This window comes from Copidosoma floridanum, unplaced genomic scaffold (genome assembly GCF_036245765.1).
Source record: "Copidosoma floridanum isolate Cflo_tuat_1 unplaced genomic scaffold, Cflo_Japanese_pri ptg000029l, whole genome shotgun sequence".
NCBI lineage: Eukaryota > Metazoa > Arthropoda > Insecta > Hymenoptera > Encyrtidae > Copidosoma > Copidosoma floridanum.
Window position 1 is genome coordinate 1,512,782 of NW_028321906.1, and position 13,969 is coordinate 1,526,750.

The window sequence follows — 13,969 nt, forward strand, 5'->3', positions numbered from 1 at the left end:
TTATATTATGTAAAATTATGAAATGTACGTATACATTTTTACTAAATGTTTTTTTCCGTATTAACAAAATGAAAATTTTACTAGCAAGATGTAGTACGGCTGTTAGCAAAGATAAAAATGAGAAGAAAAAAAAGGAAACAAAATGGTATTATTTTTCTAAAATATGCTTACCAAATTATAAAATACAGAAATATTTAGAAGTAATTATAAAAGTATTTTCAATAATACAGATCACGCAAAGTACTTGTAACATTACTAGTCAGATAATAAAATGTATATTTTTTTTATATTTATCGCAGTTAGAGACATCTTTTAGAATCGTACATAATTTTCCATAACATTGCTTGTTAATACTTTTTGGAATGCTATATTGAGTTGAAAATTATCCACAATCGCATGTTGAGGGACTTAGTTTTCTTGCAAAATTTTTAATATAAATCACTTTGAGAAGAGATGATAGACAAATAGTGCCAATAATTGAACTTAATTAAATCAAATGTTAGATACTGTAATATGGTTTACAATTGAAATCAGGTTTCAATTTCTGTTTTAATACCTTCGTTAAAGCTGAGGTATATAATTTATATTTAATATCAAGTTTGAATGATTAAACATGCTTTTACTTGTTGTGATGATGATCGCGATCAAGAGACAAAGTGTGCTCTTGAACAAATAAAAAGTAATTGCTGTGAATGTAAGACGTCCGCTGAACTGTATATTATTACTTACAAAGAAATGTAATTTTTTAAAGTGATGAAAACTAATCCTCAATAAAATATATGATCGGCAGCTCAATGTCAAGTGTACAATGTAAGTTGCAAATTTAGTAGGTAAATTAACACAGTTGCATATTGTTACATTCTATAACGTTACACAGCTAGAGTTTTATACAATAACTGTGATTTTAGATGATCACGTTTTAAGCTAGGAGTAGTGCAGATACATTATTAATTATGCTCATTTATTTTGACTAAGCCATATTTAACTTAGTGTAATGACACCAATTCCATACGACGACCGTTATCTGACATCACAAAACATGACAAGGCAGCGTTGTGAATCACAGACCTGGGAGTGTAAGTTTGAACCTAGTACATAACCAACAAGACTATACACAGTATAATTTAAAATTATACACTATTTATGTTTCTATAATACCATACACAATAATTCTAATGTTTGTAAATACAAAAGTTCTGTAACAATGTTTGTATAAATATTTTACTGGATATTGAAAATGATTAAGTTTTTGAAGTATTAAGAATATTTGGTAATCTGACATTTGATATACAAATAATATGCTGCTATGACCAATGTAAGTAGTATTATTTATATTTAATATTAAAAAAAATAAGCATTATTATAGATTGATTTTTTAATAAGTTGACATCTACATTATTATTAGTTAAAACTATGAACTATTAGACAGGAGTAGTAAACATAAATGTAGACAATACACGTTTCTCACACAGATTTCTGTGAGTAAGATTATATAAAATTTATTTTGGGATACTAAGAAGCATTGTCAATGTTTAATAAGGGTTTTCGATTGTAAGAATGATTAGCCATTTTAAAATTTGTAAAAAATTTTTAGCTTATGGAGTTTTCATGATTCACACATCTAAATGTACTCTTACTTAATTAGTCACTGTATAGTGTTACAGTAGCATGTACAAGTTTAAGTAATAGATCTTTTAACTTAGGATAAACACGTTGTCATCATTACCACTATAAGGTCTATGTTAAATGTTGTATAGTTATTACAGAGATGGTAAAATGAGTGAGAGGGAGATTCAGTCGCTCTGTACTGATTGGCTCCATCATATTCCGACTTTGTGGCGGTGCTGATAAGAAGTACAACGTGATTTATACATTAAAAAAAGTTTTTGCAATATAAGTTTTTACTTTCAAAAAAAGTTTTGTCACAAACTTCCTTACTTCCTTATATATTTCTGATGTATTATTTTACTAAGTAAATTTTTTTTTAATATTTAAATATTTGTCACTTTTTAACCCCAAGAGTCTTAAATATGGCAGTTTACATTATGTAATAGATTTTTTCAAGGTGGGGGATTGAAGTTGTTTGGAGGTCTTAATAAAAATATTCATTTTAATGTAGAACTAAATAGTTTCGAAGTCTTCTTCGGCGGTTCTCCAAGCGTCTCATTGTTGAAGCCTCAAACAAATAGAATATATCATGTTTACCATTTTCTCTTTTAGCTCTCTCTCTCTCTCTCTCTTTCTCTTTTGATTGAATAAAATTTTTATTGGTAGTTTGAGTACATTTTTGCCATAACACAAATACAGTTAAAATTATATTACACACTTAAATACATTACATATATATACATATGATATATACATATCAAATTAATGGAGTATGAAGGCGCCCTTTTTAAATACAATAAATAAAGTTTTACCTAAGAAGGAAACCAAATAGTTATGAACAATGCATAAGGTTATATATAAATACGAAATGCAAAACGTTGTGAGTCTAGTAGACCCATACATTTTAACTTAAGTGATCTGTTAAGTAAATTATTAACCATTGTTAAGTAAGATTAAGTAACTTAAATTTCTCTTTTAGAACTGAATGGAATTTAGTGTTAGTATAATACATACCTCTATAGCTCCTTAGTATAAATATAAACCATTATATGCTCAGCTTAGCCCCATGAATAAATTCTGCTAATATTCTCAGCATATCTTTATCCATAACACTTAGCAAAAAAATCATGGAAAAGTTGCCAATTTCTTGAAATGTCACTAGATTCTTTAGCTTATCCCGCATAACGGCTCTCTCTCTCTTTTAAGTAATTAGTATCTCGAAGGGCATCTGGTGCCAAGTTATTGTATTATTTAGATTGAAACTGTTTTACCCGCTAATGGCCAATGGTGGTTACAGATATTTATTTTAACTAAAAAACTCTATTTTTAAGAATTTTAAGAGAAAACTTAAAAATGTAGGATCTTACCTAAAACTTTGTTTTCGAGCACTTAAGGTGGCTTTGGCGATTTTTTATTGCTATTTTTATTGGCATGATAATAATCTCTAAAATTTTGAAAGTATTTAAATAAAGTGTGCCAAATGAATTTGTGATAAAAAAATATAAGGATTTAACACTTAATTTTTCAGACAATTGCTACTAAAAACTTATCAATTTAACACGCAATCTTATATGATTTATTACTAAAACGACTATACCTCCAAAAGTAAATGATAAACCTCTAGAATAAATACAATATTTGTACCTTTTTTATAAGTAATATTTTTAAATTGTGAAAATTATATGGAAACCACTTGGATTTTAAGAAAATTGAGAGTGATGAGTTTTAATATAACTATAGCCTATAGTAGGCTGCGGGCATATAGAACGATGGAACCGCGTCAACCGCGTAAAGCGTATCGCGTATCGCGTAAAAGTAAGGAAGGTTAGGTATACGCCAGTTTGTGGTCACGAAAAGGCGTAAAACCCAAAGTTCTCAACACCGTACATGTCAAATAAAAAGTTTTTAAGTATTTGTAATTGCTCACATACTTCTTTTTTTATTTTTATTTGAGAGCCGTAAATGAATTTTATAAAGCTTAACAACACTTCTCACTTTTTCTTTGCGATATTAGGTCATTGCATAGGTCGTAATAGACTTTCCACAAATAGCCTAAAGTTCTTACGATTTGGTTTTTTATCCAAGGCTGCTGACTGTGTTCACAGGTTGCGTATTTTATTTACGCTTTACGCGAAAAAATTCGTCATCGTGTACATGGGAGTAAAAAATACGCGCGTAACTTTATTTTTTCCATGAGTGCGAGCGAGACAGCATGTGTTACGCCAACGTAATATTAACTATGATTGGTTCAAAAACACTTACACGCGTATTTTTTACTCCTAATGTGCACGATGATAAATTTTTTCGCCTAATGCGTACTTACCTAACTCTCCCTGATCCTATGATTTTATGCGATACGCGATACGCTTTCCGTTTTACGCAGTTCCATGTACTCACACCCTTAGGCCAACAAAACTCTGAAATTTAAATATGTGATTTAGATATCTCAATTATCATGACAATAAACGAAAAATGTTTTTCATAATCCATAGAATCTTAAAGGGCCTCTCACTTGGCACCTAACGCCACCTAACGCCACCTAACGGCACCTAACGCCCAAGCCACCTTAAAACGTGTAGGCAAGTATTGTAAAATTTTTAGACAAGACAATTTGAGAGAAGAAATACATCAAAAAATAAGAACGTCGACATAATCCAAAAATTCAAACTAAGTAAAAATAAATTTTTTTTTCAGTGGTGGACTGCTTTTTCAAAACACATTTTGACTGATAATATCGAGAACATTAAGAGTGAATTACAAAAAGTATCAGTAGTAGTCACGCATGGCAGAAATGGAAATAACTTACTACATTACATTGCAACATCAAATCATACAAACATTGCAGAATATTTAATAACATTAGGTTGTAATATAAATCACAAGAATAATGCAGGTGACCCACCACTTTTACATGCAATTGCAAACAATCAGATAAATATGGTGGAATTATTTTTAAAGAAAGAAGCCATCATATCCAGTAGTTATTACCAAAATGAAAAAGGTCCGCTACATGTGGTTGCATCACTTGGATTATACGATCTATATAAAATGTTACTAATAGCAGGATGTGATACGAAATCTGATGAAAATGGTACTTCTCTCCTGCACTATGCATCTATTAGTAATTCAGGTAACTTATTATTTATGCAGAAAACTAGTAAAGTCACTGTTATAGTGGAAAATTATCATTGAAACAACATCATATCAAGTATTAGAATATTAAACAGTATAGCATCTCACTGCTGTAACCACATTCTGGTTCGTACAGTAATCTGAATTAGTATACCCAATGAAATAATGTTTATACTAACCTCTCAATTTCACAATTGTTGAACACTACATTTTAAATTGTTAAGCAAGGACAATTTTTTTAATTTAAAATCAGTCAGAAAGTATAAGCTTCTTAGTAAGTTACTTTATTAAAATACAAGTTCATAAATGGTCACAACTTCCACAAAATGCTATTTAATTCTGTTTGTTACTGAATTTTTGTTTTTTCAATTTTGCTATTTCAGATTGATGAACGAAGAAGTCTATTAAGTATGTCGTGAATTTTTCTATGGCATTAAAGTGGCTACTTCAGTTTTTAAGGAAAAAAATATGAAAAATCTAAAATGCTAATCGGACCTTTATATTAGAAAAAAGTTACATTGCCTTCCCATTAATATTATGGTATACTAAAACTGGATTTGAACAAAATATAAAATTCAGACGGATAAGTACCTTTATGTAAGTAGGGTGGGGCCGATAAAACATTCACCGGAAAAAATTATTTTGATATTTTTCTAGGCCATTTGGTTCAAAATATTCTACTGTACATAAAAAATGCATTTAGTCAGTAAATAATATGGTCAGATAACTGGCTTAACTGGCACTCGTTTCCGTCAACTCCAGCCACTCGTGCGAGTCAATCACGAATCATGTGGGAAATCGTCTTTTCTGCACTTGTTACGTAAATAACTATTACATATCACTAGTGGAAAAAATGTTTTAAAACTTACAGATTTTATAAAAATATACTTTTCATGTTTGCTATTTTTGTTTAAGTATAATGTGGTCCCAACACACGAAAAACGAAAAATCGTTCTGAAATTGCCAAAAAATTGTTTTGTCGTATGCGATTTTATTATTTGACAGTTACTGACAAAATGTCAATACAAAACTTGTTTGGATATCAAAATAAGCTATAAAAATAGTCTCAAAATAAAATCCTATAATTCAAATAACACTTTTTGCTCTGGTAATCGATTGGTCATGCCTGATATACAAGACGTATAAGGTTTTGCATAAATTAAGCCACTTTATAATCTTCCAAACAATACATGATCACCTTTCCTAAATCTGACTATTTAAAAAAAACTGTCATGATGCATGTGAGACTATCATGTACTAAAAAAATTTCTTACTTTATTATTCCTTTGCTGATATTATTTGATTGATTGGGCAATATGATAAATCTCACTGATAAAACTTTTTTTTTTAGTTTATATCAATTTAATTAAATTTCAATTTTTCAAACACCAATAAGTACAAAGATACTTAATGACAATGAATATATTATCTTGTTAGCTTTTAAGTAAATATTTCAATAAAAAGTAAGGAAGCTGTTGGATAAAAAAATGAAATAATGTTTATTTTAACAACATAGCCATTTTTTCAGTTGCTATCGGAATATTCCCTCAAATATTTAGTGAATCGAGTCTGAATTGATTTCCTTTGTATTAATGTATCCTAATTACGTAATGTGAAGTTCAGACCAAGAATATAATTTAAAAAATGTACTATATTGGTCAAAAGATACAATAACCTTTCAAATACACAGACGAACATTTTGCAATAATTTTGTTATAGGTTTTGATAGAGTTGAATTAACTAAGACCTTAATTGAAAATGGTTTTGATGTTAACGCAAAGTGCAACGATGGAAGCACACCACTTCACTTTGTCAGTGCATACGGAAGTATCAGATATGGTTCCAACGCCATTATTGATTTGCTAATGAAGGCGGGTGCAGATCTTGAAGCAAAAGTTACAAATGGATCAACGCCGCTCTTTTGGACGGTAATACATGGTAAATTAGAGACTGTACAGCAATTAATAAGAGCTGGAGCTAACTTGCATGAAATCGATCCCAAAGGAAAATCCTGTTTACATTACGCTGTTCAGAATGCTCCATCCCAAAGTTGTTAAATTACTTCTAGATAATGGTGCTTCTGTGAACGCCTTAGATGCTGACAGTGTGAGTCCATTGTGGCAGTGATTACAGAGTTGTTGCGTGACATTGTCATATTCGAGAGAAAATTATGATGACTGTGATGAATTCATCGAAAAAATATATTCTCTAAACCAGGTGATCATATATAACATTTAAAACAAATTTTTTTTCTCACATGATAATTATAAGCTTAGAATTTGTCAGAAATCTTGAGCAGAGTCATTTTTCTTCTCAAAGATACCCTGCAGTGCACGTTCATATTTAGAAACGTTTAAAAATAATAAAATCATAGTGTGAACAAATCTAACAGTGACATTGTGCACCCATCATAAACAATAATTGTTTTTAAAAATAGTTATATAAAATAATCGATTTTATAGATCAATCTTACGCAGTTTATGACCAAAAATTTTATTGTTACTAAATGTTTTGTATGTATATTATTATCTAAATTGCATAAAGTAGAACCTTAACAGAAATACATTTTGGAATGTTACTTGTTGCAAATGAATGTAGTACATCTTATTTACGTAATCTTATTGCCACCAACTATGGTAAATTTTTGTTTTTTAAAGTACTTTGATTGTAATTCAAATGTATGAAACATACTTAACTGTATTACTGATATCCTAAAATATTCTCTCGTTGCCCTACGTTTTGTTCAAATATACTGAAAATGTGGTGTATTGACTTATTTTTGCTTTTTGGAGAACCAACATCCAATTGTAGCGTTACTTCAAACTACTCTCATACTAAATACATGTTTTACCTAGATTATTGCTTCATTTTATGAGCATTAAATTTTTAACCTGCTAATTCAACTGCCTAAATCGATCATACACAATGATTATATAAAGTCTTCAGTCACATGTCAATAAATTTATTGAAAAAGAAGTTTGTTTTTTGTTTCAGATTAACAATCAAGTTAAGCGTATCGATCTGCTTACGGAATACGGTGCAGATATTGATTCTGCTTGTGCCATCAAAAAAATAATCTGCGCCCATTTTACCCATCTATGCAGCTTTGTTGCTTAACCATCATAAAGTTGTACGTGTTTCAGATCAACTCGCTAATTAATAAAATAAGAGGAGACTTTGAAAGGTTATAATTATTTTTATTTCATGAGAAGTTTTCACATTGACTTTCTAAGAAAGAATACAAAAAAGAATCGCTTGAGGATCTATTTATAAAGTAAAAGTTGTCATAGCAACTATTAACCACAACATTCGAACTAACAAACAAATTAAGGCCTCCTTCCGTGAATGAGCAAAGCTCACTTCACCCCGTGATTTCCGAACTCTTCGAATTGCGCATCAACCGCTGATTCGAGGGAAAGAGTAGCGCCCGCGGACGATCCTTGTGATCACCGTGGCGTGGCCTAGCACACTTACTCTCCTTTACGTTCAGTGTGCTTAATTTGATTGTTAGCTTACTAAAAAAATATAAAAACCAAATAGATCGACAATAACAATGAAAAACAAAGTAAAAATAACGAGAACAGTACGCCTACTATTAAACAGAAGAGCTACTTTTGACTTTGAACATCAATACGGTCGAATGGCACTTAAAAGATTTGGCAGTCAGCATTCAAAATCTATACTTGAATTAATAAAATTTACTGCCAAATGTGAAGTGCAGAATCGAGGTTGTGGCCCAAAAAATTTTCAGCCAGAACTTATAAAAAAAAATCTGCAGACTTATTATTCACGTTGTAAAGATGAGTTGAGACTTATGAGAACAACATACGTACATCATAGACTTTCGTATTTACAAATATTATTTCGATCTAATCTTGAATCTTATGTGCACAATGATGCTATAAAAAGGGTAATCAGTTCAACCAATACTCAAAAGCTCCTACCGATTTATTATGAATTATTAAATGATAACATTAGTGAAGAATTAGGCAGGTTAGAGCTTGTGGAAGAAACTTTGCAAAATATAATGCAGGTACTACCGTTGCCAAAGAATCACGTACACATTATATTTATTAATGTTTGCTGTTACCTTGATAAAAGGGATTTGCGAAAGTTTGTACGTCTTTAACTTAAACAGAAGAAGAAGATTTGTGTAAAACTAGGTAAATTATTTGTTCAATTTTGATAGTACAATCAAACACACTCTAAACTGAGTAATCATTTTATCTTAGATAATGAGGAATCTTCATAATTTATTATGTACAATTGTCTTCAAATTGTCATTAATGATGATTGTTGCAGAAACAATTTACTAATTGTTTATTGAGCTACCAAAATAAATTTTATACATACATTTTAGTGAAATATCACTCATCTATTTTTGTACAGTAAAAGGGTCACGTATCTGATTTGATGTAATTAAATCAATCAATTTCAACTTAATAAAATATCAAATAAAACATAAAGTTGTGGTACATCGTTTAATTTTATCATTACATTGAAAAATTTTACATAAATTTAATGCATTTTAAGAGCAGTCTAGAGATAGTTAAATTTTTTTACCGTATCGACAAAGCTGATTTGATTTTATAGCTTCACAACATTATTTATTAAATAACTAGCTATTTTATGAAAACTTAAGCGTTGACACATTTTTGACACTTCAAAAAATAATTTAAGCCCAAGTTTGGTGTTATGCATTGAGAATTAGGGACAGTCTGTGGATAGTTAAAGTTTCCTATTTTATTGATAAGTTTAATACGATTTTATATTTTCATAATATTTTTACTGTAATAACAAGTAATTTTATTTAATAAAAAAGTCTTTGCAAATTTTTGTTATTTTAAAGAACAACTTAAGCCAAAACTCAACGAGACTGATTGAGAATAAAAAGTGAAACATAATAAATAAGAATGTTTGACAACAAGCTCTGCCACCTGCAGCACTGCCGCAGAAGAGCCATCATGGTGTTTTAAACGTATAATTATATGGATGTAAAAAAACATATATCTACCATTCTTGAGTGAAAAATAAGTGTGTACAAATACAATTATAAGTACAGAAACGTACAAAAATCAATATGTCTTTATTAGCTGTTAGTATTGATAATCGTACTTAATTTGTACTACCTTTGGTGTAACTTGCTTTTTTTCCTTTATTAAACTTTTTGCTAGTCTGTTATCGATCACATAAAAAACTTTTTTTAATTATTTGAATTAATTTTTTGTACAAAATTTTGATGAAAAGTCATTTGTTGACGTTAGATATAACTAGCCATCCCGTTATTTTCTATGCTTTATTTTTTTTTGTTTTCAATAAAATCATTTTATTAAAGCCTAAAATAAAAATTCTTATCACATTATCAAAGGGTCTGATTGCGAGTTAAATAAACGCACTAACAAAAAAGGAAAACAAGTTTCTACAACTTTACATGTATTTTATCAATCAAAAATAAATAATTTATTTCATAATGTTATTTTGTCACACTTTTTCTTCATAAAATGTATTTAACAAATATGATTAACACTGGTGAGTATCATTTCTGTTGTAATATTTTTACTGTAAATAATACTATACTGGTTTTGGCATGCCAGCTTTGATTCATATCAATGAACAAAATTAAAAAAAAATATGGTACTGTATTACGACATTATTAATCTTTTAATTCTATCTGAGGAATTGAATTCGTCTTTTTTTTTTCTCCGTCAGCCAAAACTGAAAGAATTTTTGAAAAATATACGTATCTCAATTGTAGGTGTAAACCGACTCCTAGCACCCCTAGCGTATTTAATCTGAACTCTAGTTGAGTCAAGCCACCAATGATTTAAACACATGAAAAGTATTTAAGTTAAATTTAATGTTTGGTGTATTCATCATTCAAGCTGTATCTATACAATTATCTTTTATATATAAGGATTTTTTGCGTTATACCACTCAATACTGCGTCCATCGATGTTAAAATCTATTCGTGTCGATAGGCGTTTGTTTCAACTGTTAATTTGAACCGAAAAATATCTTATTTCAAACAGTCCATTAAAAGCTAATAATTAAAAAAGAAAACAGAAAAAAAGATAGATGATGATATTTTTTACGCTATTTGAGGTGATGAAATTTTAGACGTGATGTGTTGATGCGGTTTTTTTTTTTTTTCTCTGTATTACTTAAATAGCGATGAAGCTTTCATTGAAAAATTTCTGATGAATTTATACGAACATTACATCAGGTAAGAGATATGAATGGTGTAAAAAAAAAAATCATTTTTTACATGTGCAGCATTTGTAGATTCATTACTTGACGATTCCTAAATTTTGAAGTGACTTAAATTTTAGTATTATTTTGAACACCAATAACAATGGTCAAATTATACCTAAAAGATTACTACTTTCTCGATAAAAAGATCAACAGTTGATACTTACTAGTATATCTGTTTCTTTATTAGAAAAAAAAAAAAAAAAAATTTATGATATATTCCCTAACTATCAGATGTACTTTGGAAAAAAAATGTAAATCCATATATTAGAAGATATTTATGCTCTTCAGTTTTATATATGAATTAAAACGATGAAAAAACGAATAAAAAATTTAACAGTTACGTAAACTTTCTTCGTTAGTACGTCACAAGTTTTGACGTGCTTTTAACTATTTCTCTAGTGTTATTTTTAATGTAGTAACACAAGTAATAATTTTCATCAGTGGTGTGCACTTCTGCAGGGCAATTGAGGATTACTAAGCCTTAGGCCACTTGTCTAATGCGCATTAGTGGCGGACGCTAGTTGCTGTACTCGGGGTTTACAAAATGATCAAAGGAAAAAAATCACCCAAAGTAAAAACAGAAATTTTCTAAATGTAATGAATGTTCGTTTCTTGTATGTAACAATGTAGTCTTCAGTCACATGATTATAACTGATGGTTTGTTCCATTTTTTATGCGTTGTTATATCAGTTATTACTCTGAAAACCACAAATTAAAGCATTATTAAAAATTTCTCAATAAAGCAACGTTGTTGTTACCATACTACTTCTTTATTATTTCATACTCTGATTTTTAGCTTTGTTAAAACGACAGTCGTCGAAAAAAACGTATTTTAAAATATACACTTTTGAATTTTGTAGTTAAGAAGCTTCTAGATAACGTAGGCTACATACAGTAATCTTATCATTAGAAATTGTTTTCGAATTCTTACTTAATGGTCAAGTCATTATGGCTCTATCGTATGAACATTAAATGTACAGTTCGCAGTGCTGTCTTTATAGATTGTAAGGCCCTAAGACACTCTTCTCCATGAAAATTCTTAAACCCACATAAACTGAGGAACAAGTAAAATATATATAACTACTGAAATTTTTGTCCAAACCATGCAATTAAAAATTCATTCTTAAGCGAAATTGCTTTAGAAACTCTGCGAATATGAGTACGCATTTATATTAGGGATTTCATCTAATTCAGTTTTGATGATTTCAGTTTTTTCAAGAGTACCGCGTGTGTACACCTACCGAAATAATGAAATTGCTGAATTTCAAAACATTAAATTGAATTTTTTATGTCATATAAAGAAAGTCTGCTAAAACCGTTTTCTGATACCGGATGGTCAGCTAGAAGTGATGCTCTCACTTCCCTTCGTGCAGTTATTGCAATATTTTAAAATCTCTTTTGCTATTTTCGAGTGATACAACACAATCAAGTGAGATTAGACTCGAATCTTGAAGTTCATTTGAGAAACTTACTCAATTTGATAATACTTTTTGCACCATTTTTTGGGACGATATTTTTTAAAAATCAATTCAACTAACAGAACGTTTCAAAAAGAGTCAATAGACTTGGCTGTAGTTGTTAATTTGCTTGTTTCTCTTAAGAAATCACTTCACAATTTGAGAGATAAATTTTATGATTATACCAGGAAAATGAAAGAATTCATTAACGATCGTCAGGAAAAATTAATAACTCAGTGATAATTGCTTCGTACACAAGAATAAAAAAAGAATTCTGAGCTTTTACTTTCCCAAATATTGAAATATGTTTTCGAATATTCTTATATATAATGGTAACAAACTGCACTGGTGAGAGATCTTTTTTAGCACTAAAATTTCTTAAAGATGAGCACAGAATACAATGCCCGATAAAAGATTGAATAATTTGGCACTAATGTTTATCGAATCCAATCTTAGTAACAACATCGACTTTGAAATAAGTGCCCCTGATTTTGCATTTAAAAAATCTAGAAAATAATTGTAAATTACTGTACATTTTTTACTAAGGTAAAGGTACTAGTTACTGGCTGCGACCAGTACCTGGCCACCAACACCATTTCATAAATTATAAGGGTTAACTTTAATACTAATCCGTGACAGGATAACATTAAAACTTATCAATCATTCATTTTAAAATGCAATAATGTTAGTTTTCTTAGTTCAAGAAAAAAAATTTTGAAAAATGCCGGCTAGGTACTAGATTACTTGTACATAAAGTGTGTACATAACCTCACTTTTGGCGAGCACTAGTTGCCAGGCACGTCAAGTTATGTACGGGTTAAGCATGGGGTGGCCAGTTACTGGCTCCTAAATTTGGGCCACTGAAGCAACCTTTTTTTCAGTGGCCATGTACTAAAGCATCTGACATACTCAGATGATTATAAATAATTATTGTCTACGGTTGGATATACGACTTCTATTTATCGTATGGTTTAAAATAGATTTATAGCTTTTAAATGATACCTTACAAAAGATAAAATTTTAAAAGCCGTTTAAAATATATGATGTTCTTTTAATAATAGCTACTAAGTGGCCAGTAACAAGTACTTTTACCTTACTATAAAAGTTTCTATTTTAGGTATTGTTTACTTGAAAAAATTGAATTTATTCTTTCAGACTCCCGGAAGTCTCCAACAAAATCTTCCTCGAGACCTCCGAGACTCCCCAAAAAGTCTCGTAGGTCTCAAAAACTTATTCAGTGATTAGCGAAAAACTTGAACTGTGGTCACATACATGTATACGTGGACTGAAAAAAAGCTCACAGTTATACGGGCTTAAGCTTTTTTTTGGTATGCATTACCAGTATTTTTACAATTTCTGTGACCACAGTAGGCCGCATTCTGACGGAGATAGTAGTCCGTGTATTGCATGGTGTGTCATTGCGTTACTAAGTTGTGTATAGCTTATATTAAATCGTGCGAGTAAGAGAAACGTTAGAAGATTTAGTCTTTCATGCACTTTTTTCTCGCTTCTGAATGTCT